The sequence below is a fragment of the Macaca fascicularis genome, chromosome 7 (assembly GCF_037993035.2).
Source record: "Macaca fascicularis isolate 582-1 chromosome 7, T2T-MFA8v1.1".
In the NCBI taxonomy this organism is placed as follows: Eukaryota; Metazoa; Chordata; class Mammalia; order Primates; family Cercopithecidae; genus Macaca; species Macaca fascicularis.
In genome coordinates, this window is record NC_088381.1 from 146,178,188 (window position 1) to 146,201,829 (window position 23,642).

General features: G+C 44.0%; 1 protein-coding gene across 45 annotated transcripts in view; it reads left to right on the forward strand.

Annotated features, from left to right (window-relative positions):
- The window catches only part of NRXN3 (neurexin 3), a 1,719,470-nt gene that overhangs the window by 36,206 nt on the left and 1,659,622 nt on the right, over nt 1-23,642 (forward strand). The window contains exon 1 of one of the 45 annotated variants that reach the window (XM_065549145.2): nt 20,087-20,213. The exons of the other annotated variants lie outside the window; for them this stretch is intronic. The gene's annotated coding sequence lies outside the window, so the exon portion shown is untranslated. Of the gene's footprint in view, nt 1-20,086; nt 20,214-23,642 lie in introns of those variants that run through there. 45 annotated transcript variants of the gene reach the window in all.

Genomic DNA, 23,642 nt, shown 5'->3' on the forward strand with positions numbered 1-23,642 from the left:
TATTTTATTGAGGATTTTTGCATCGATGTTCATCAGGGATATTGGTCTAAAATTCTCTTTTTTTGTTGTATCTCTATCAGGCTTTGGTATCAGGATGATGTTGCCTCATAAAATGAGTTAGGGAGGATTCCCTCTTTTTCTATTGATTGGAATAGTTTCAGAAGGAACAGTACCAACTCCTCCTTGTACCTCCGGTAGGATTTGGCTGTGAATCCGTCTGGTCCTGGACTTCCTTTGGTTGGTAGGCTATTAATTATTGCCTCAATTTCAGAGCCTGCTATTGGTCTATTCAGGGGTTCAACTTCTTCCTGGTTTAGTCTTGGGAGAGTGTAAGTGTCCAGGAAATTATCCATTTCTTCTATGTTTTCTAGTTTATTTGCGTAGAGGTGTTTATAGTATTCCCTGATGGTAGTTTGTATTTCTGTGGGGTCGCATTCTTCTCTCTTTCGTTCTTTATAGGTCTTGCTAGCGGTCTATCAATTTTGTTGATCTTTTGAAAAAATCAACTCCTGGATTCATTGATTTTTTGGAGGGCTTTTTGTGTCTCTATCTCCTTCAGTTCTGCTATTTCTTGCCTTCTGCTAGCTTTTGAATGTTTGCTTTTGCTTTACTAGTTCTTTAATTGTGATGTTAGGGTGTCAAATTAGATCTTTCCTGCTTTCTCTTGTGGGCATTTAGTGCTATAAATTTCCCTCTACACACTGCTTTAAATGTGTCCCAGATGTTCTGGTATGTTGTATCTTTGTTCTCATTGGTTTCAAAGAACATCTTTATTTCTGCCTTCATTTCGTTATGTACCCAGTAGTCATTCAGGAGCAGGTTGTTCAGTTTCCATGTAGTAGAGCGGTTTTGATTGAGTTTCTTAGTCCTGAGTTCTAGTTTGATTGCACTGTGGTCTGAGAGACAGGTTGTTATAATTTGTGTTCTTGTACATTTGCTGAGGAGTGCTTTACTTCCAACTATGTGGTCAATTTTGAAATAAGTGTGATGTGGTGCTGAGAAGAATGTATATTCTGTTGATTTGGGGTGGAGAGTTCTGTAGATGTCTATTAGGTCCGCTTGGTGCAGAGTTGAGTTCAATTCCTGGATATCCCTGTTAACTTTCTGTCTTGTTGATCTGTCTAATGTTGACAGTGGGGCGTTAAAGTCTCCCATTATTATTGTATGGAAGTCTAAGTCTCTTTGTAAGTCTCTAAGGACTTGCTTTATGAATCTGGGTGCTCCTGTATTGGGTGCATATATATTTAGGATAGTTAGCTCTTCCTGTTGAATTGATCCCTTTACCATTATGTAATGGCCTTCTTTGTGTCTTTTGATCTTTGATGGTTTAAAGTCTGTTTTATCAGAGACTAGGATTGCAACCCCTGCTTTTTTTTGTTTTCCATTTGCTTGGTAGATCTTCCTCCATCCCTTTATTTTGAGCCTATGTGTGTCTCTGCCTGTGAGATGGGTCTCCTGAATACAGCAAACTGATGGGTCTTGACTCTTTATCCAGTTTGCCAGTCTGTGTCTTTTAATTGGAGCATTTAGTCCATTTACATTTAAGGTTAATATTGTTATGTGTGAACTTGATCCTGCCATTACGATATTAGCTGGTTATTTTGCTCGCTAGTTGATGCAGTGTCATCCTATCCTCGATGGTCTTTACATTTTGGCATGTTTTTGCAATGGCTGGTACTGGTTGTTCCTTTCCATGTTTAGTGCTTCCTTCAGGGTCTCTTGTAAGGCAGGCCTTGTGGTGACAAAATCTCTAAGCATTTGCTTATCTGTAAAGGATTTTATTTCTCCTTCACTTATGAAACTTAGTTTGGCTGGATATGAAATTCTGGGTTGAAAATTCTTTTCTTTAAGAATGTTGAATATTGGCCCCCACTCTCTTCTGGCTGTAGCATTTCTACCGAGAGATCTGCTGTTAGTCTGATGGGCTTCCCTTTGTGGGTACCCCGACCTTTCTCTCTGGCTGCCCTTAAGATTTTTTCCTTCATTTCAACTTTGGTGAATCTGACAATTATGTGTCTTGGAGTTGCTCTTCTTGAGGAGTATCTTTGTGGTGTTCTTTGTATTTCCTGAATTTGCATGTTGGCCTGCCTTACTAGGTTGGGGAAGTTCTCCTGGATGATATCCTAAGAGTGTTTTCCAACTTGGTTCCATTTTCCCCGTCACTTTCAGGCACCCCAATCAGACGTAGATTTGGTCTTTTCACATAATCCCATATTTCTTGGAGGCTTTGTTCATTTCTTTTTACTCTTTTTTCTCTACCCTTCTCTTCTCACTTCATTTCATTCATTTGATCTTCAATCGCTGATACTCTTTCTTCCAGTTGACGGAGTCTGTTACTGAAGCTTGTGCATTTGTCACGTATTTCTCATGTCATGGTTTTCATCTCTATCAGTTCTTTTAAGGTCTTCTCTGCATTGATTATTCTAGTTATCCATTCATCCATTCTTTTTTCAAGGTTTTTAGTTTCTTTGTGCTGGTTACATAGTTCCTCCTTTAGCTCTGAGAAGTTTGATTGACTGAAACCTTCTTCTCTCACCTTGTCAAAGTCATTCTCCGTCCAACTTTGTTCCGTTGCTGGCGATGAGCTGTGTTCCTTTGGAGGGGGAGATGGTCTCTGATTTTTTGAATTTTCAGCTTTTCTGCACTGCTTTTTCCCCATCTTTGTGGTTTTATCTGCCTTTGGTCTTTGGTGATGGTGACGTACTGATGGGGTTTGGTGTCGGTGTCCTTTCTGTTTGTTAGTTTTCCTTCTAACAGTCAGGACCCTCAGCTATAGGTCTGTTGTAGTTTGCTTGAGGTCCACTCCAGACTCTGTTTGCCTGGGTATCAGCAGCGGAGGCTGCAGAAGATAGAATGTTGCTGAACAGCAAGTGTTGCTGTCTGATTCTTGCTCTGGAAGCTTCGTCTCAGGGGTGTACCCCACTGTGTGAGGTGTGAGGTGTCGGTCTGCATCTAGTGGGGGATGTCTCCCAGTTAGGCTACTCAGGGGTCAGGGACCCACTTGAGCAGGCAGTCTGTCTGTTCTCAGATCTCAACCTCTGTGCTGGGAGATCCACTGCTCTCTTCAAAGCTGTCAGTCAGGGGCATTTACCTCTGCCGAGGTTTCTGCTGCTTTTTGTTTAGCTATGCCCTGTCCCCAGAGGAGGAGTCTACAGAGGCAGGCTGGCCTCCTTGAGCTGTGGTGGACTCTACCCAATTCGAGCTTCCCTGCGGCTTTGTTTACCTACTTAAGCCTCAGCAATGGTGGGCGCCCCTCCCCCAACCTTGCTACCACCTTGCAGTTAGATCTCAGACTGCTGTGCTAGCAATGAGGGAGGCTCCGTGGGCGTGGGACCCTCCGGGCCATGTGTGGGATATAATCTCCTGGTGTGCCGTTTGCTAAGACCCTTGGTAAAGTGCAGTTTTAGGGTGGGAGTTACCCAATTTTCCAGGTGTTGTGTGTCTCAGTTTCCTTTGGCTAGGAAAAGGAATTTCCTTCCCCCTTGTGCTTCCCAGGTGAGGTGATGCCTCACCCTGCTTCAGCTCTCGCTGGTCGGGCTGCACCCACAGACCAGTGCCAACTGTCTGACATGCCCTAGTGAGATGAACCCGGTACCTCAGTTGAAAATGCAGAAATCACCCATCTTCTGTGTTGCTCACGCTGGGAGCTGGAGGCTGGAGCTCTTCCTATTCAGCCATCTTGGATGTGCCCCCGGTTTGTTTTTCTTTATTTACCTCTTGGTTTTTCCTTTGTCAATGTAATGCAAAAACGCTAGATCTCCACCCTAAGAAAAAAGGTATATCAAAATATATTTAGGGATATTTCTCACAGTTTTATTCATAATGTTACTGTGAGAAAAGTTTTAGAAAGTTGAAATAGCCTAAGTTCTTAGGATAGGGAATTACTTAAATTAATGGTGATAATGAAATACTATGCAATCATCAAAATAACATAATGGTATAGGGAAAAATCAAGCTATAAAATATGTACATTATGATCTAAATTAATAATGTGCATAGAAGAAAGACTACAAGGGTTAATGTTAATCATTTCTAAATGGCATAATTGTGCTTTTTCTCTTGCATTTTCAAAAGTTCCTAGCAGGTACATGTATTATTATTACAATCATACACAAAACAAATGTTAGCATAAATTCTAAAATATTATACATGGCAATAATGAGCTGTAAGTAACTGGGTTTTGGGTCACTTAGATTCTACTGAGGACTTTGTGGGTTATGGAGCCTTTTCACATTCTTTGAGGTTTGTGGAGCTCTTTGGAAGTTTACAGGACCATTTCATAGGAGGGGCTTCTAAGGAGGCCAGAGTCAAAGTGCGGAGACCAAGAGAGTAGCTTTCCATCTGACCTTCTGCCCTTTGTGTTGATGGGGGCGCAGGTAGTGCAGGAGAAACCTATTTCAGTGTCTGCTGCCCCAGCCCACAGGGCATGCTGGACATGCCACCCAAGGTACCAGTGGATCTCAGGATCACTGCAGTTAGTGTTTGGAGACTGAAGGGTTGGGAATGCCAGAGGGTTAATGTCTAAATATCACTGTGGGCACTGATTGGATGTATTTAAGTATTTCTGATAATGACAAGTATCATGGGGACAGAATTCTATGCCAATCCCCTTACCTACTGATGAGGAAATGGAGGTCTGGGGGGATTAAGTCCCTTGCTCATGCAAGCATCTTTATTTTTCTTCCCCATCCCAGTGTCCCACTGGCATGGTGCAATATGTTATGTGTTGGGTCTTTTCAGATTGGCTGACATGATGCACGGCATACTTGGATGTTGTTGAAGTACTTACACATTGCTTGAGTAGAGTTTGAATGAAAGAGGATTATTTAACTCTTTGAGTAGTAGGATTGGGCTTCCTGGAGGAATTGAGGTGAAAGATCAAAAAGTTGACTGTTGCTTGGCTTAGGCCAAGAGGGTAAAGAGGAGTATTCCGGGTAGAGGGAACAGTCTGTGCAGAGGTAGAGGGACAGCAGGGTGCACTAGAGACAAAGATTGCTGAGGGAAGAGCCAGCTGCATGATGAGGGGGATGCATCTAAAGAGGTGGCAGACAGCTGGGAAAGTGCCTCGCCTGCCAGGCCAGAGTTTGGACTCCATGTTGAGAGTCACCAAGAGTCACTGAAGAGCTCTAAGGAGAGGAGTTGTGTGCTCGAACTGAAATTATGCCAAGACCATTTTGGCTCCAGTTTAGGAATGGGTGAGAGAGGACCAGGACTGAATGCAGAGAGATAAGTGTGGAGTCTAGGTCAACTATTCAGGTAAGAGATGGTGATGGAATTAAGTGGCAGTGAGGATAGAGAGGGGTAGGCAGGCAGAAGGGAAGAGTTTGTATTTGTGGGTGCCGATTGATGAGGCCAAGAAACCAGATCACAAAGCAGATGTGGGGGCTGCTGGGAGGTTGATGTATCCAGGTTGCGGCATATTGTGTTTGAGGTACCTGTGGGGCACAAAAGTGGAGATGCCCTGTCTTTTTGTTTTGTAAAGTACCCAGTAGAGGCTCACTTTTGTCCTGTGACACCATGGAGGAGTTTCTCTATGTACAATGAAGCTTTTCTTCCAAAACCTTTTCATGACTCCTTCTCCCAGGTGTTCACACCATTCCTGTGAAGTGGACGAGGGGAGCTTCTCTTAATGCAAAGCGTTCAGACACAGTATCCCATGAAATGGCGTTCATGTTTTCTTGGAATACAGCCATGCAGGGGTTTCCCACACTCTGCTTGGATCACTCATACCCCAGGAATGCCAGGTTTCTCCTCCTCCAGTCTGCCCAGAGGAGGGTGACTGGAGTGGGGAAGAAACTCTCTCTTGTGCCCTGAGAAGAATGCTTCTCTCTCTGTAAGTAAAGAGGAAGAAAGGCCCAGAGGGCCTAAGAGAGAGAAAAAGAAAAGTGAAAGGCTGAGATGAGCTTGCTCCTATTGCTTAACTAGTGGCCTCCTTGGTTGGTAGGGCAACTGGCAGGACTACTGACTGGACTCCTTCCCCAAAATCACTGTCCTGAATGTTCTCAGGGTGGTTACACAGACGCATCTTGAGGTCACTTCGTGGTCCCGTTTCATAACTGGCAGGGATGTTGGAGATTATTTTTTATTTTTTATTTTTTTGAGACGGAGTCTCGCTCTGTCACCCAGGCTGGAGTGCAGTGGCGCGATCTCCGCTCACTGCAAGCTCCGCCTCCCAGGTTCACGCCATTCTCCTATCTCATCCTCCCAAGTAGCTGGGACTACAGGCGCCTGCTGCCACGCCTGGCTAATTTTTTGTATTTTTAGTAGAGACGGGGTTTCACCAGGATGGTCTCAATCTCCTGACCTCGTGATCCTCCCGCCTTGGCCTCCCAAAGTGCTGGGATTACAGGCATGAGCCACTGCGCCCGGCCAGATGTTGGAGATGATTAAGTCCAAACTGTGGCTCAAAGTGGGTGGCGAGCAACTTGTCCAAGGCTACGCAGTGAATTGGCCTCCAGGCTTCTTTTCCTATTTTGCCACATTGGACTTTCTTTTTTTTTTCTTTTTTCTTTTTTTTTTTTTGAGATGGAGTCTTGCTCTGTTGCCCAGGCTGGAGTGCAGTGGTGCGATCTTGGCTCACTGCAACTTCCACCTCCTGGGTTCAAGTGATTCTCCTGCCTCAGCCTCCTGAGTACCTGCAATTACAGGCGTGTGCCACCATGCCTGGCTAATTTTTGTATTTTTAGTAGAGAAGGGGTTTCACCATGTTGGACAGACTGGTCTCGAACTCCTGACCTCAAGCCATCAGCCCACCTTGGCTTCCCAAGGTGCTGGGATTACAGGTGTGAACCACTGCGCCTGGCCTTCCCACATTGGACTTTCTAAGGAATATTACCTAGCCACAGATCTATAGGGTGTGTTTGTTTCTTCTCCTTCTTTTTGGTTTGTTTCTTTTATATAACCCTTAAATGTCTTTCTCCAGAGCCCTGCCACCCACCTTCTTCCTGTGTACTCTACCTTTTCTCTCTCTGATATCTTTTCTAATCCTATGCTTTTCACTGCTATTCAAGGGTGGATTACTCCCCAGTTGATATCCCCAGCCTTGAACTCTCTCATACACCTTACATTGCCTGGCTTCTGGTCCTCTCTACCCACAGGCACATCAGGATTGACAGCTGCAAAACCAACAGTGTTGGCTTCAGAGCTACACAGGCAACTCCTACTTGTTCTTACAATTGAGAATCCATAGTAAGTTGAGAATTAGACTTAACACACTCAGGTCTGCGTGTCATCATTTCCTGCATATCTGAGTGGGTAGCATCTCCATCTATCCAGGAATCTGAGCTCGAAAGGTGGAAGCCAACTTCAATATCCCTCTTTCTCCACCACGTTAGTCATCACGCCCTTTTGGTTCTTCATTTAAAATATCTTTGAACTCTACTTGTTCCTCTGTGTCTTTCTTGCCAACAGATCATTATCAGCTTTCAACAGAACACTTTAGTGCCTTCTTGGGGGGGGTCTTCCTACGACCCATTCTTTTTTTTCTTCTGTTTTATGTTTTTCTGACATATGGTGGTAGAAATCTTAAGGAAATAAAACTAAGCACAACATTCCTTGTGTGAAATATTGCCTCCCCTGTAAAATCTTGTTAATGTAGCCTAGGTAGTGGCTAAAAGCCTGGACTCTGGAGTCAGACTGCCTGGGTTTGAATTTCATCTACTTGCTGAGTTAGCATAGGTAGGTTATGTAATCTTTCTGTTCTTCAACTTTCTCACCTATAAAATGGGCGATAATATTAATACCTAATTTGTCGGGTGTTAGAAGGATTCAATGAGTTAACATTTGTGATATGCTTAAAAAAGTGCTTAGCACAGAGTAAATACTATATAAATAGTATTTACTATGTGCTTTGTTAGTGTGTGCCTTGTTAAATAAAATAAATATATATCCTTAGCTTGATCTGGAGGCCTTTCAAAACTGGACACTGTTGACTTCTTCAAGCTCAAGTTCTCTATCCTCCTGCTCTTGACACTGTGCCTCCAATAAAAGTCCAGTTTGCCGTTGTTCAATACCACATTGTTTGTGCTTTTCCTCATGTTTCTTCCCTCTTCCTTCCCACCTCTTCCCCCCTTATAATCCTTCAAATCAGTTATTCATATTTTAAAATCCAGATCAAATGTCTCCTATCTGAGGCCATCCCTATACCAGTGGACACAGGTAGCACTTCTTTCCCTGAGCTACTTCTGTGCCCATGTGTATTTTATTAGAGTGGTGAGACTGGAGCCTCTGGAATGGGACAGATGTAATTCTAATTCTGATTTGGCCACCTTCAAGCTCTGTGACTCTGGGCAAGTTACTTAACTTCTCTGAGCCTCATCTGTAAGATAGGAGTAGGTTATCTACTTGATGAGGCTATGTGAGGATTATATGGCTGTGTGTGTACTAAATGCTGGGTCCAACTCTCAGCACATGGTAAGCTCACAGCAAGTACTGTATTGTTATGATGATTTCCACTAATACAGCCATTAAGTGCTATTTAATTTGTAGTTTGCATATGTGTCCCCATGATGGTTGGGGCCCTGTTTTACTAAGCTTTATAATTCCAGTATCTCCTGTAGTAAATGATCACTAATATTGACGGTTACCTGAACTTCTGGGCCTGGACACTCATCATCCCACTTGAGATAAAATCAGTGTCTTGGCCACACAGACCTCCTAAGCCTTGTCCCCAGCAGGTCAGTTTTGTTTTCTTGAAACTTGTCTGAAGGAGGTGAGTCTGCACCTGGGAGGTGACGAGATGTTCTAAACCAAGCAGGTGGTGTGCAGCAAGGTGTGAAGGCTTGCCTGGGAGATGTGACTGGAGGTGTGAGGGGGGCCTGAGACCTTGGTGGGCAGGACTGTGCCAGCTGTGGGAAGAGAGGCAGGTGAAACAGGAAGAGCATGGAGAACCTGAGGTAAAGGAGAGGGCAGCCAGAGGTGGAGGATTGTGGAGCAGGGCTGAAGGAGAACACAGAGGCTGGACAGGTCTGCTCTTAGGGCGGGTGCGATTACCTCACCTGTCTTCCTCTCTGCTCATGTGCTATATTTGTTCTCACACTGCTATAAAGACATGTCTGAGAACAGGTAATTTATAAAGAAAAGAAGTTTAGTTGACTTACAGTTCGGCATGACTGGGGAGGCCTCAGAAAACTTACAATCATGGCGGAAGGGGAAGAGGCACATTTTACATGGCATCAGGTGAGAGAAAGCTAGCAAGAGCAGGGAAAACTGCCTTATAAACCCATCAGATCTCGTGATAACTCACTACCACAAGAACAGCATGGGGAACCACCCTCATGATACAATCACCTCCCACTTGTCCCTCCCTCAACACGTGGAGGTTATGGGGATTATAATTTGAGATGTGGTTAGGGTGAGGACACAGAGCCAAACCACATCATGTACCTTGCTGAGAAGGGGGCTTTCCCTGAACCCTTTGTTTTAAATTGCAGTCCTCTCCCTCAGCACTCTTAATTCCTTCTTCTCTACTTTATTATTTTTTCCAGAGTACTTGTCACCATTGGGCATACTATTTGTTATATTTATGTATTTGCTTATTATCTGTCTCTCTCCACTAGAATTTAAGAGCCACAAAGGCAAGTATTTTAATCTGTTTACACTGATGTGTCACCAGCACCTAGAACATTGCCTGACACATGATAAGTGCTTAATAAATATTTGTTGAATGAATGAATCCCACCACACAAGGATCACTGCTTGTCTTAGTCCATTCAGGCTACTATAGCAAAATACCTTCGACTGGGTCATTTAGAAATGACAGATATTTTTTACTCATGGTTCTGGAGAGTGGGAAATCCAGGATCACATTGCCAGCAGATTCAGCGTCTGGTGAGAACCAGTTCTTGTAGGTGGCATCTTCAATGTGTGCTCACATGGCAGAAGGGCCGGAAGGGATAAATAAGCTTCCTCTGGCCTCTGCTGTAAGGACACGAATCCCATTCATGAAGGCTTCACCCTCATGACCCAATCACCTCCCAAAGACTCCACCTCTTATTATCACACTGGGGATGGTTTCAGCATATAAACTTAGGTGGGGGAATGTGAGCATTCAGACCGTAACACTGCCATTTATATTTTTGTGTTCATTTAGTAAGTAGGTTTCCAAAAATTTGTTTGAGGTGTAAGCTATGTACAATAAAGTACCTCAATTTTCTAAGTGTACAGTTTGAGTACTGGCAAATATATACACCTGTGTAACAAACACCATAGTCAAGATAGAGAACATCCCCATCACCCCCCAGAAGTTCTTCTGTGCCTCTTGGTGGTCTCTGTCCCCACCCCTGGCCCCAGGCAACCACGGATTTAATTTTTATCATTATTTATGGACTTTTCTGTTTCTGGAATTTTATGTAAATGGACTTATGTCTTGTTTTGCTCAGCATAACATTTTAAAGATTTATTTATGTTGCAAGCAGCCGTGGTAAATCTGATTTTATTGTTGAGCAAATCATTTTTTCTTAAATTTGCCTTGTGGTGTTTTGTGACCACGAGGGAGCATGTGCTCTAGATCCAGACTGCCTGGTTAGAGTTTTGGCTCCACCACTTACCACCTGTGTGACTTTGGGCAGGTTTATTCTCCCAGTGCCTCCAGCCTCTCATCTGTTAAATGGGGTAATGATCATACCTACCTTATAATATTCCAGAGAGAAGAATTAAATGAATTAGACACAAAAAGTGCTTAGAATGGTGCCTGGCACATAGTAAGTATTCAAAAATTGTTAGCTGTTATTACTTCCATTTTGCAAATGAAGAGAAAAACTCCTGAGGCACAGAAAAGTTGTTTGTCCAGTGTTATTTGGATTGTAAGAAGAATTAGAATTGAGATCTGTCTGATTTCACTCTTTGTCCTGCCATCTCCTAGAGTCTGGTCTTTCTCTTTTGGGCTAGGCTGTTGTGGGTAGCACACACAGAAGGGGGATAAAGGGAAAAAGCAAGTGCTCAGCTTGGGGGATGTCTGAATCCCCACCTCAGTGTTCACTTAGTTTTTCTCTACTGTTTCACCCTCTCCACCACTGTGGGTAGAGTTTTACCCCCTCCTCTGATCTGCCAAGGGAGTGGAGTTGGGCCTTCTTGCCCTTTGCTCCCCTCCTGGGCCCTCTCAGGCAGCTGAGCCTTGCATCAGGAACACCTCTTGCAATCACACAGCATCAGCCCTGTGAGAAGCTAATTTGATAAACCCCACTCCAAAGCTCATTGAACCTGTCTATAACGATGCTTAATTAAAGTGCAGAAACTTTGAAGAGATAGCAAGTTACTGCTTAATGCAATACCAGAGTGCCAGTATTCTACCATCTGCCTCTTTCTCTGCAGTAATTGCTTCCTGACATTTGTTTATTTTAATTAGGAGAGCAGTCTTGATCAAGAGGGAGGGCAGGCAGGGTCAGAACTGTTAGGGAGGAGGAAGAAAGTGGAAAAGGGGGGCTGTGCTGTTGTAGTGGTGACCTAAAGGGGAATCACTGTTGTCTTTATGGTGTAAATGGTTTTATCTTTCCATAGGAATGGAACTGTAGAACTTCCTACCAAGAGTGAAAGCATAAGGCTGACTCTGGGATCATATGCTTAGGGTCTGGGGGTGTCCTTTCAAAAGTATGGGAACTTCTTGGCTAGAAAATGAAGCCTCCTGCTTTGTTAGAAGGGAGAGTGTAGATGGAGCTGGCAGATCTCAGAGTGGTATTCTGAGCACAGCTAACTAGATTACTGTGACTCAGTGGAGACACTTCTAGTACCAATAGGGTCTCAGAGCTGAGAGAGAGAGATGCTCACTCATATCTGTTAGTTTTAATGGTTCTCACTAGTGGTTTCACAGTGTGTCTGGTTATCTTTGATTGCATGCTGGTCATTGTACATGAAAATGATTTATAAGTATAAATTAAGCCTGAGATGAAGAAGGTGCCTTCCTCTACAGAACAATTTTATTTTAGTTTTCTGGCAGACACTTGAGGACACTATAAATCTTGCCCCCTGCCCCCACTTAAATGAAATTAATGGCTTGAGGCTTCCTCAAAAACAAATGATTCAAACCCAGTCTATAGATTATCTTGAGGACTAGTCAATTTCTGAATTATCCTCACCCTTAGGGACCCAGGTTGTTGTGAGGAGGGTCTACTTTTGGTCTTCCTGTTTTATGTGGGTTCTGGTTGTGGATTTTTTTTTTCTCTTTTGCCCTGCCAGGCTGTCAAAATAAAGATCAAATTTGCTAGACTCAGAAGATGTCTTCAGGGCAAAAGTGATTTTCATACTTGTTTGGATTCCTGTTTCCTTTCACTTTTAGGCTAGTCTTTTCTTACTATCTGATCAGCATTTTGGTGATTTTAAGAAGATACATTGTGCTTTTTATCCAGATCTTTAGTTGTTTTTAATGGTAATAGCCTGCCATTCCCAGAAAAAAAAGTCCCCTGGTAGCAGTTTTTCAATTAGATATATTTTTACTTTTGGCAGTGGAACCTTTTTTTTTTTGATCAAATGAAATCTTACATAGAATCTCAGTACCAAAAACAAAACAAAATGAAATAAAAAAAGATAAAAGTGGAGCTGTTCTGGTTAAAGTGTGGTTTGGGGGTCTCCAGAGCCTGCCAACTAGGCCTCCCTTTTGTTAGACCCACTTAGAGCACCTCTAAGGCCCTGGGTTTTATGGACATGGCTTAAAAAACTGTTCTGAGGAACTCCCTGGTTTGACTGATTTTGAGGAACCACAGCTTTGGCAAAACTCATCTAGTGCTTTCCTTGGAAACAAATAGTTCTTGATAGTTTAGGATGGCTGGAAGCCTAGGTCTTGGGCAGCATGCTATAAGAAATGACAGGATGTGCTGCCCAAGTCCCAGAGAGCCCCCGTATGAGTCAGGCCAGGTTAGTGGGAATCATCTTAGTCCTCTTAGGAAGACTGATCTGAGATGGGGGGAAGAGAATGGAAGGGGAATTAGGATGAGTTCTCCAAGAGGCAGACATCAAAACAGGATTGATTAGACATGCAAGAATCTTACTGAGGGAGATGCCTATGTAAGATTAAAGGGGAGGGAGAATGTTCAAACCTTGATGCGGACCTGAGTTCGATGAAAGGAGAGCTCAAGGAAAGATTGAATAGGAAGAGCTCCTCTGCAGCACAGCTCTGAGAAAGTCTCAGCCAGGCTGATGGGAAGTCCCCAAGCAAGAGCTGATTGTTAGAGGAATCCTGAATTGGATGGGAATGGATTGGCATGAGTACTCCAATGTGCTTGGTTGTTGGCTGGAAGCAGCTTTTGGGGGAGTGGCTGCAATGTGAATGCAGTGATTGATCCAAAAGGTGGTAGCTGTGCTGTTGTAACTCTGCTCTCTGCAGCATGTCCTCTTGAAGGAGATCTCAGTGGTACACTTCCATGGCTACCCTCATAGGGGAGGGCCAGGCCACCCAGAGAGCAATGAGGCATTTGCAGAAACACAGCGAGAGGGAAGGGAGAGCAAAACATATTTTTCCAGACCAGGGGACAGCTATAGTGAACTGTTGTCTGTTTATTCGCCAAAAACTCAGCGTCCAAGCAAGTGGGATTTGCTCAGCTCATGTGAGCACGTTATCTGAGTTTGTTGGAGGCAGGCCTATAGTAGCAGATCCCTCTTCATTACCTAAGGATACCCTGATGTGTCTGGTCCTGTGGTCCCTTCTACTTTACCTCCAGCTTCCTAAAACCTTCCAATGGTTTCAACCGCTCTTAGCATAAAGTCTATACCCTTTATCCTGGCCTTCTGGGCCTGGTCTGGGCCTTTCCTAGCCCTCTATTATTATTGCCTACTATGCTTTCCTCCCTGTCCCTGTTCCAGCCCCACTGGCCTTTCAGTCTCTTGCACTTGCCTTGCCCATTCCTACCACAGGGCCTCTGTCCATGATGTTTCCTCTGCCTGGGGTGTTCTTCTTTCCCCTCTTCTCTTTCCTTCATGTCTCTGCACAGGAGTAACTTCTTCAGGGAGGTCTGGAGTCCCCTCCTAGTGCTCTTTAAGTACTGTGTTCAGGCGTGGTACATTCTGCCTTAGTGACACTTGTCACAGTCAAAGTTTCACATCTTTCCTGGCTGGAATCAGAAATTTCCAAGAATTCCTGATTCTTCTAATAGGCTAAAAGCTCCACAAGAGCAGGGGCTACCTGATGATTGTCCCTCCATGCCGGACACACTGGGGATGCTTAGTCATGATGTTTTGGTCTGGTGGATAATCTACAAAGAGAGTGGTAAAGAGAATAAATGGATATTTGATAAGTAAAAATAAAATAAGTGTAGAAACCAAATAAAAGGCAGAGGGAGGCACACTCCTCCAGAGGTGGGAGTGTCTTTCAAAGTCCTTGTTTGCCCAACCTCCTTGTCTCGCATTAGGAGAGACCAAGCATCGGGAGGCCGGTGACTTCCCTGTGTTTACATGGCGAGGGGTGCCAGAGCTGGGGCTCACACCTTTTTTTCTCAACTCTGACTCTCGTGTGCTCTTTGCTGTGGGGGGTCTTGCATGGTCATGGAGCATGAGATTTGAAGGCAAATGCCTGGGTTCCATATGGGCTGTCTTCTCAGAGTTGATATGATCTCGAGTAAGCCATTAACCTGTTGGACTCTTTCTTCATCTGTAAAGTGGGGGTGATCATGTGCATTTTAAATAGAAACTTTGAAGATTAAATGAGATAATATATGAAAGAGTGCTTTTTTTGTAAACTCTGAAGTATTTTACAAATGTCAGTACTGTGCCATGTCTTAGTGTTTTCAAAGAAGCCTAAACCCACTGGAGTTGGGGGTGGATGGGGGTACCGTCCAGACCCTGTTGCTGATCCTGTTCCCAAGCCCTCTCTGACCCTCTCCCACTGACCCTGTAGATGAGATCTTTTTAATGTATTTCTAAAAAGGAGCTAAAAAGTTTTTGGAGCATCAGCTCTATGGAGGAGAGAGGAGGCCTGTGGGATGGCCCAGTGTTTTAGCTTCTGGGTCCCGGCTCCCTCATCAGTGGAAGGAAGGGGTTGCCTCATGTCTAAAGGCTCCTTTCAGCAGGAAGCTCCATCAATCCTCATGAACAGGTTGAGCTCAAATTAGGAAGGCGAGGCTATTACCAGACAGGCTCCCAAACAGGGCACAAAGCAAGAGGCGGCGGCATGGCTTCCAGCTTGAGAGATTTGTTAGATACCAGAAAGAACTTTCTGGCATTCAGAGTGGTTAAATGCTGGAAACAGAGAAGGCAACAAAGGTCGTGGAAACTGCGTTCTGGAGGTCTTTATAAAGAGAAGAAAAATTCAACTGGAGCTCTGTCGGAACTGGGGAAATAGATTAGGAAGCACCCGCAGCTGTCTCCTGCCACTGCTTGTTGGTGCTGGGGGTTTCGTTTGTGCTGTGGGAGAGGGGTGGGGGTTCATTTGTGCTGGGGGTTTTGTGCACCTAGGTGGCCATTCTTGGGATCTCCCACATCTGTTCTGGGTTCTAAACTTTGACCCCGTTTCTACTTCTTCCTTCTTAAGGGCATCCTTCCCAGGGCTTGGTCTGGGTGCCATAGCTCCACATACTAAAAGCTCGACATGGTGATTGATAGACTGCTTTGTATGTAATGATAAACATGGGGAATTTCCTGCTAAGATGACCAATCAAAGAGAAAACAGAGGAGCAAGTTTTATTAAAAATTTTTAGGGAGCATGGTATAAAAACTTCCATTGGTTTTATTTTTGCTGCCATTTTTCAGTGTGTATCTGTCTCCCTTCCTCATTTTTAACCCTCTTGAGACTGGATAGAGATTTCCCAATCTAGTATAAAAGTAATTATATTCAAAGACAGATTTTTTTTTTTCTTCCTAAAGGTATCAAGTTAATTGTCTTTTCTGGGGCTGATTGTCTTTTTTTAGTCCAGGTGTGAAATGATAACTTGGTGCTGATGATAGTTTGCATTTGTAAGTCCTTTTCATATACATGATCTCATTTTGTCCTCCAGATGTCTCTGTGACTTGTTCTTTTTGTTCCATTGCTCAGATGAGTAAACTGAGGTCCCACTCGGCAAAGCTCACAGAACCAGTGTCAGCTCTGCTGTGAATACTGCTCTTTTCCCATCTTGTTCTACCACTATACAACACAGCCCCAACAGTGGGGAAGCTACAGGGTTCCTTGTTCTCTAGCTGGCCGGAGCCCCTGAGCTTCCCTGTGGCTGGAAAAGGCAAGCTGGCTTGAGACAGTGTTTTCACTGGTTGGTAGGAGAATGAAGACCTCCCCAGCAATGCAGTGAGTTTGAAAAGGAGCATAGTTTTATGCGTTAGTTTCCTGGGAGAACTCTAACAAAGTACCAGCAACCGGGTGGCTTAACACAACAAAAATGTATTAGCTCATAGTTCTGGAGGCCAGAAGTCTGAAACCAAGGTGTTGGCAGGGCCACACACCCTCTGAAGGCTCTAGGGAAGATTCCTTCCTCGCCTCTTCCCGGCTTCTGGTGTTACCAGCAATCCTTGGCGTTCCTTGACTTGTAGTGGCCTCACTCCAGTCGCCACTTCCATCATCACATGGTCATCTTCCCTGTGTCTGTGTCCATATCTCTCTCTCCGTCTAAGGACACCAGACATTAGATTTGCAGCCCAGCCTACTCCACTATGACCTCATCTTGACTTGATAACATCTGTAAAGACCCTGTATTCAAATAAAGTCACATTCACAGGTACCAGGTGTTAAGACTTCAACATGTCTTTTTCAACCCACAACACCTCATCTTAGTCTAGCCTTCCTGCTTGTTTGATTTAAAAATTACCCTTTTAATACATGAAATTACAGTTCTCATAGATGGTAGTTTTTATTTTATAAATGTATGAGACTCAGAAAAATAACAAATCGTCATATTTCTATCACTCAAGTGAACAATTGACATATATTTTCTTACAATATTTTTTAAGAACAAAAAATTACAAATATAGATTTAAAAATTATTGTTAACCATCTTCTCACTTACATTATCTTCTCTTTTTGCTGAGAGCAGTGGTTCTCAACCAGTGCAGTTTTGGGGGTGCTACTGTCATCTAGTGGGTAGAGGCCAGGGATGTTGCCAATCATCCAACAATGCAAGGAGCGCCTGCAACAAGGAATTATCTAGTCCCAAATGTTAATAGCACTCAGGTTGAGAAACTCTATTTTAAAGAGAAGAAAAATCATGATACTGACCTACATCCTTCTAGAAATATTCATGCTTTTTCATACATTTACAAGCCTGAATGCTGAATGTTATTGTATTGTGCATGAGTATTCTCTTAATGCATACAAATAGTATTTTTTTTTTTTTTGAGATGGAGCCTCACTATTGCTCGGGCTGGAGTGTACTGTTGCAATCTTGGCTCACTGCAAACTCCGCCTCCTAGGTTTAAGTGATTCTCCTGCCTGAGCCTCCCAAGTAGCTGGGATTATAGGCGTGTACCACCATGCTGGGCTAAGTTTTGTATTTTTAGTAGAGATAGGGTTTCACCATGTTGACCAGACTAGTCTCGAATTCCTGACCTCAAGTAATCTGCTTGCCTTGGCCTACCAAAGTGCTGGGATTACGGGTGTAAGCCACCACATCTGGCTTAAATAGCATTCTCTTAATGTGTATAAACAGTGTTATCACATATTTTGCATCTTGCTATTTTCCTTTCTTCAACATTTTTAAAGATTTATCCATGTTCATATATGTATGTGTATATAATATACTTTTGTGATTTCTTTTAACTGGTTTGTAGTTTGTTGTTTTATAAAAAGGCCTTTATTTGAGGCCCAGTGTTCAAAACCAGCCTGGGCAACATAGCAAGACCCTGTCTCTACAGAAAAAAAAAGTTACCTAGGCATGGTGGTGCACACCTGTAGTCTTAGCTACTTGGGAGGCTGAGGTGGAAGGATTACTAGAGCCTAGGAGTTTGAAGCTATAGTAAGCCATGCTCATGCCACTGTACTCCAGCCTGGGCAACAAAGAAAGACCCTATCTCTCTCTCTTTTTTTCCTAAAGTCTTTACTTGATGAAATAAAAAATTAATCTTATGTCCTTATTAGGCACATTCTCTTTTTGGAGGGATCAAATTTTACTTCCCCATAACATCTGTAAGTCTGGAAACCTGGCCCGATGCCACAGGGTAGACCCCCAGACCTGGTTAGAAAGCATCTCCATTTTCTGGGATATTAATTCTCTCTGAGAACTTAATCCTTCTAGAATAAAGCAATATCAAAGGCCCCAGGAGTCCTCAATCAGTTGCTAAGAAGAATGAAATTGCATCACAATTCTAATGTGTAGCATCAGTAAGGCATGGCCTTCCTTGGCTTTTCAAATTCTCTACCTTCCCTCGTTTCTTTTTCTTACCTTTGGGATTGGAAGAGTCAGAAGTGCCGGAGTACCTAAGCTGTGAGAATTTCCTTTAATGCTTGAGGATTTCTGAAAGAGAGCCCCTCTGTATTGGTTTGAAGGCTGCCATAGTAAACTACTACAGCCTGGGTGACTTAAACAGCTGAAGTCTATCTTCTCACAGTTCTAGAGGTTGAAGTCCAAGGTGTTGGCAGGACTGATTTCTTCTGAGGCCTCTCTCCTGGTGGGCAGATGGCTGCATTCTCTCCGTGTCATTACATTGCTTTCCCTCTGCGTGTATCTGTGTCCAAGTTACCACTTGTTATAAGGACACCAGTTGATTGGATTATGGTCCACCCTAAGGGCCTCATTTTAACTTAATTAGCTCTTTAAATAATCTAACTCCAAATACAGTCACATTAGGTACTGGGGATAAGGAATTTGGGTGGGAGAGGGGATTCAGTTCAGCCCCCAACAATTCCTGTCCAATATACAGGGTGACTATTTCCAGGGGATAGGGAGAATCACTGGAAATTTTATGTGACATCTGATGCTGAGATTTTTAACCCAATGTTAAATTTAAGGTTAGTGGGATTAGAAAATTAGACCTCTTAAAGTGAGGTCCACTGAGATTTTGGTTTCCAGGAGACACTGAATAGCGTGAGAATTTGAAAAAGGCCACTGTTGAGAAACCTCATCAGATAAACACAGACGACCATGTAGCCCAAGTCCAAATTATTAATCTCAAAGGCTGACCAATAAAAGACTCAGTGGAAAGCACCCTGATCCAAGTTAGAAGGCTTGGGTTTCATCTTGGCCCTGCCTCTTGGCCGTGTGACCTCGAACAAGTTACTTAGACTTGATGTCTTAATTTTCCCCATCTCTAAAGTGGAGGTAATAATACATCAGTGGATTTATGCAAGGATAAGATGAGCACAGTGCTGGGTATCTGGTGAGTTTTCAAAAATGTTATTTGTTCCTAGAATCTGAATCTAAGGAGCTTGGACTCTTTCCTATTGGCAGCAAGGAGCTTCTTTAGAAGCCGGGGAGTGATCTGCTTAAATGTGAGTTTTAGAAAGTTAATTCTGGCTTGGAAGCAGTACATTAGGAGAGTTGGAAGGAGAGAGAGGTTGGAAGTACAAAGATCAGCTATTAGGCTTTTGAAATAATCCAACTGATGAAGACCTGTTTGAACTGAGTTACTGAGGTGGATGGGGATGGAGGGTAGAAGGGGAGAGGGGTATAGATAGAGAAAAGGAGAGAGAAGGAAAGGAGGGATATTGAGGAGATAGCTTCAGAACATAAGAAAATTGATTGGATGTGAGAGTATGAGAGAGAGGAGATGAAGAGAGTGGGATAATGCCCAGGTTGCTAGCTGGGCCTACTGAGTGAATGAATGAGAATACTAAGGAGGATAAATTCAGAAGGAACAGTTAAGAGAGGATGTGAAGGAGGAAAACAATGAGTTTGGTTGTAGTCAGAGTATGTCTGAGTTGTGTGGGGGGCATTCAGGACTAAGAGGGTCAGGGATAGTGAGTAGTTTGTGAAGAGATCTGGAGATGGAGCTCCAGGGTCCCTGACATCTGAAGGGTATCTGAAGAGTGACAGGGAGAAAAGGAGCACCTGAGAGTGACTTTCAAAGGTGTGCAGAGAGGGAGGAGGGGGAAGTACCCAAACATGCCAGGAAGGGGGCCCGACAGCAGCAGATGCAGCAGGAAGGCCTGGGAGGTGGGAACTGAGAAGAAGCTCTGGTATGGTATTTTGGAAGCCACTGGTAACTTTGGGGAGAGCTGTGTGAGTCAGGGACATGTGGGGGCAGAAGCCGGAATGCAGAGGATGAGGATAGAAAGGGAGAAATGGAGATGATGAGTTTTGATGGAGAAAAGGATCACAGAGAATATCTTTAAGGCGAGGGAAGAGGGAAGAGTCCCGTTTTCTTATAAGGTAACTGGCATGCTGCTGGGGGAAGGGGGCGAGTGGGGAACCTGTAGAGGTTTGAGAAAGTGTTGATAGAACAGGGTCCCAGGGAGGTCGCAGGGCTGGGAGAAGGAGCACTGGGGAGAAGTCAGTTTTAAAGGGACCATTTTTCATTGAGAAGGGAAGTAGGGAAGGTAGGTAGGAGAGAAAGTGAGTAGCCAGAGGGGAGAGAAGCACAGGCCTTCATGCCTAAAAGCCTCATTTTTTTTTTTTTCAGTAAAAAAGGATCCCCTGTGGCATCTGCTGAATGAGGAAGGGGAAAAGGGTTTGGAAGAGCTGGAGAAAGGAGCATATTGGGGAAAAGTTGAAGGATTGCTAAGTAGCTGAGGTTGAGAGTGACAGAACCATACTGTAGTTGCATTTGTTGGCGTAGATGGGGTTTTGATTTCTAGTACCTATTTGTTTATCAGGAGCAGGGGAAGTGGTTGCTTAGATTCCTCAAGATAGAGAACCAGAGGGTGGTGGAAGTTCAGGGGGTGAGGGAATGATTGACTATGAAACCTCTTCTAGGTAAGAAGTGAAGAGAATGGAGTATGGGAGGGGTGATAGACTGTGAGTGAAGAGATTAGGGTGCCATATAGCTTTGGTCAGGTTAGCAAGGAGGGTTAGGAAGAGACAGGACATAGAAATAAGATTTTTCTGAGATAGGTATTTGTTGGAGAGGTAATTCTGGGTGGGGTTGAAGTCCAGATCGGTGATAAGGGAGTGGGAAAAAAGGTGCAGGTTACTGGAGAGGAGGCACAAAGGCCATGAAGCCAGGGCACTGAGCACATGGACATTGATCACCATAGTGGGAGTCAGGGTGCAGAGGGAAACATAGCCAGTTACATATCTCAGTGGATGTGGGAGAGTAATCTTGGGGTGATATATGCAGATATTACTGCATAACAAACAATCACAAAAAACTAGGTGGTATGCAATACTAAGCCTTGGTTTAGCTTCCACATCTGGAGGCAGTTGATCTAGGCCATACTCGTCTGGGTAATTCCACTGATCTTGCACCTGCAGTTTGGATGGGGTTTGACTAGGTTGGTCATAGTTGGGGTGGGTGGCTGGAATAGCTCTGGTCATTGACCTCTTGGGACTGGCGGGCTAAACCAGGCATGCTCATCTCATCATGAGGACAGAGGTACCACAGAGCAAACACTTTTCAAACTTTTGGTCATGTCATGCCCACTGATATTTCCTTGGCTAAAGCAAATCATGTGGCCAAGCCAGAATTCAAGATATGGGGAAATAGACTCCACCCGTGCAGGCAGAAGGGGACCATGAGTGAATATTTCTGAACAGTAACATAATTGACTACAAGTGGTAGGTGAGAGCTGTGAAGAGGGAGAGAGGTGGGGTTGCAGATGGCATGAGGCCCTTGAATGATGACATAAGCGCAGAGGGGAAGAAAGGATGCTGTCTACTCTGCTCCCATCCTGGGATACACATGGCCCCAACACAGAGCGTTTGGCAAAGAAATCATTTGATTAGAGAAGACGTAGCTTTCTGTATTGCAAGGAGTCAAATACGAACAGTGGGAACTCTGGAGGGCACAGAGGGAAGAATTCAAAAGAGGCATCGGGAGGCGCAGTTGGCTACCCAGGGCCAGAGAGCAGCCGCTGGAGCAGGAAGGTCCTAGCCTTAGGAATAAAGGACACACACACACACACACACACACACACACACAGCTGCTAGAAGAGCGTGGGCTCACCCGAGGTAAACTCTCTCAAAGCCTTATTATTTTGGGAAGGTGTTGTAAAGACCAGCCGCCACGTTGCCTTGAATGAGACTTTGGGTGCTTCTCTCTTCCGGACTAACTGAGGAGGGCAGATGCTTCTCGGCGAGGAGATAGTTTTAGGGGGAGGTGGTCACAGATCCGTACTATACTTGGGATTTCACAATTGCTTTTACTCTGGCAGGGTGTTGGGAACTTTTTTTTTTTTCTTTTTGGCACTACAAATAAGGAAGCCAGAGGGTGAGTGTGGGAAGAAAACTATTTAAATGAAGATACAGTAATAGAAATAACATCCATCCTTGGAAAGAGAGGCTCTACAAGAAAGGTGGATGGGGTGGGGCACATCAGACCTACACTTTATCTCTTTGCAGAGCCTCTCGCTACTTTTTGAAGTTCTTGATCTTTACTTTCCCACTAAGCTCTAAGCTCCTTGTAATCAAGGCTGGACTTGTCTTATTCATAGCTTTATGCCCAGTGCTAGCAACACACTCAGAACATAATAGGTGGATGAGTAAATGCATGATGAAAAATTTACAAGTTAGTATATCCATCTCCACATAAAAGAATTCCAAACTTATTTTTGGTAATGTCACTCAACAAATATTTAGGGTCCTCTTGAATATTAATCAGGATGACTAGGCATTCGTGAAGTGTGAGACACAGTGCTTGTCAGATGGTTGCTTGACTTCACTTGCAGCGTTGGGAACACTAACTAACAATGCACAGCCACGTGAAAATGTTTCAGACCTCAGTTTGTCCACCTGCAAAAGGGGGAAGCTGAAGCATTCATTCAGATTTCTTTCCTCCAGGGCCTCTTGGAATCTTTAATATTCTATTGTTCATTGTGATCTCTAAAATGGGGAAATAGTTTGATGCTTCTAAAATGTATATTTTTCTTTCTTTTCTCTTTTTGCCTTCAGAGCATTTTGTGGGACTGGTCTTCTGTGGAGCACATGTTTGGAAATGTGGGCTTGACTAATTTTGCTGGATCAATTCTTGTCAAATTTCTTTTGAAGGTCATTCCCCTCCCACCCTCCTAGATGTGCTTGTATCAAATGTAGTAGTACTTTTTTCTCCTTATGCTTAAAATGGGATGGCTGCTTTTTAGAGCACCCAGTGGATTCAAACATCTGGCTATCTTTTGTTCTGATGATGTTGGAGGTGGATGTTTAGGTTTCAGTGCTGGGTTGTGCCTGCTAAGCTTCTACTTTGGTCCACTATCCCCAGAGCACCCTGAACTCCATGGAGGAATTGAAACATCCAAGGTAACTCTTTCCCTGAGGGACAGGGGGACAAAGGGACTGGCTTATGTAGAGATGTGGCCAGAGGTTGGGAGGGCGGGACATGCTGACCGGGGACAGGATCAGGAATTCTGAAATTCAGGCAGTTCCAAGGTAAGGTACAGAGTCTAGAAAGGAGGCTATTTGCTGTGTTCTCCGTTCTCACTCTTTCAGATTATGTATCTGGATAAGATGCGGCCTCAGATATTGGGACACCCTGGCTGCCCAGGTGTATGGAGAATGGCCATGGATAGTTGAGAACTAGGCATGGGGATCAAGCTCAGGCCCCTGTCCTGTCTCCCCTGGATATAAGCCATGGCCTCCTTATTAGTCTTCTGTGTCCTGCTGTATTCCTTTCAAAACCAGGTCCCACACCATCGAAAATACAGACTT